We start from the raw sequence: 1,774 nt of genomic DNA on the forward strand, positions 1-1,774 counted from the left end.
CTAGATGCACTGGGCAACTGCAGCTCTGGCGCTTGTTTGGGAGGCATGCGCATGCGCGGGGCGGTCCCGCGGGGGGTGACAGGATAGGTGGGTGAGGGAATTTGCGTCGAAGGAACAGCCAATGAGACGCGGCGACGTTGGGATGAATCGGGTGACGGGGTTTGAAAGTTCTGGCGGATAGGGGGCTTCGGAGTGGTTTTGACGGCTGGAGAATTTCTAGGGGTGCGTGGGGGGCGGGGGGTGGAAGGGCTCGAGAGAGGTTTGAAGAGGTTTTTGGCCAGAGGGGGCTCTTGGGGTAGGCGCACTATGGGTTGGACTGTTTTTTTTTGTTTGTAGTTGAATAGTTGAGTTTTTTTCATTGTTTAGGCGTTATTTGGTAGAATTATCTCGGCGGTGGGGGTTCTAGGGGGAAATGTGAAAGGACTTTTTTGCGGGGAATTTCATATGCTACAAAAAAGGTTTAGAGACTTTTTTTTGTTAATCTAGGGGTTTTGGAGGTATTTGCAAAATTAGGTGGACGAATTAATGTGATTCTTGTTACAGTTGAAGATTTATTTGTTTTTGATTATCTTCGTTGGGAGGGGTTCTAGGGGGAAATGTGAAAGGACTTTTTTGCGGGGAATTTTATATGCTACAAAAAAGGTTTAGAGAGTTTTTTTTGTTAAACTAGGGCTTTTGGAGGTATTTGCAAAATTAGGTGGAAGAATTCCTGTGATTTTTGTTACAGTTGAAGATTTATTTGTTAAGTTTTGGATTATCTTCGTTGTGAGGGGTTCTAGGGAGAAGTGTGAAAGGACTTTTTTGCGGAGAATTTTATATGCTACAAAAAAGGTTCAGAGAGTTTTTTTTGTAAAACTAGGGGTTTCGGAGTTAGTTTCAAAATTAAAGGGATAAGTTGTGCGATTCGTTAAGGTTAAAAATGTATGTATTAATTGTTTGATTATCTTCGTAATGGGGGGTTCTAGGGGGAAATGCTACAAGACTTTTTTGTGGGAAATTTCATAAAATACACGAAAGGTTCAGAGATGTTTTTCAATTAGCCTAAGGGTTTTGGAGATATTCGCAAAATTAAGTGAAAGAATTTCTGCAATTTTTTCTGCAGTTGAATCTATTAATTAGTAAATTATCTCGGTAATGATGGGTTTTAGGGAGAAATGCCACAAGACTTTTTTATAGCAAATTTCATAAACTACAAAAAATGTTTAATGACATTTTTCAATTAATTCAATAGATTTTGAGATATTTCCAAAAATATCCAAATGGACTTTTTAGCTTTCTCTTCTTCCATTTCAATCCTCCTTCATCAATTACCAAATTATCTCAGTAAAAATCATTAAAGGACATTTTTTGTCGACAATCTCCTCAACTATAAAACAAGTTCTCTAATATTTTTTCCTAAAACCAATCATTATTCGAAAAATTCGACTGAAAAAAAATTGATTGAGAAAGAATCGATTTACGCGTATGGGATGAGAATGAGAGGAGAATTCCGGAGTGAAATAAATGGTTTCAGGATGGAGTGAGTGACTAACCGTCTCTTTTAATGACGAGTAGAGCCCCTAGATGCAATAAAAGTATATTAGATAATGGCTTCCATTTCCTGATGTCCACTGGGACGAGCAGCCTCTCTCCATCCCTCCTCCTTTCATCAATTCCATTTAAACATCAGCACAAACGACACTGGCTCAGTGTGGCTCAGTTTCAATAGTGCTGTGAACTCAACATCGGAGATTTTATTTTTCCATACTGGAGAAAAATAATTTCGTCGAACTGA

This window comes from Diachasma alloeum, unplaced genomic scaffold, assembly GCF_001412515.2.
Source record: "Diachasma alloeum isolate Michigan unplaced genomic scaffold, Dall2.0 Dall_scaffold_02004, whole genome shotgun sequence".
In the NCBI taxonomy this organism is placed as follows: domain Eukaryota; kingdom Metazoa; phylum Arthropoda; class Insecta; order Hymenoptera; family Braconidae; genus Diachasma; species Diachasma alloeum.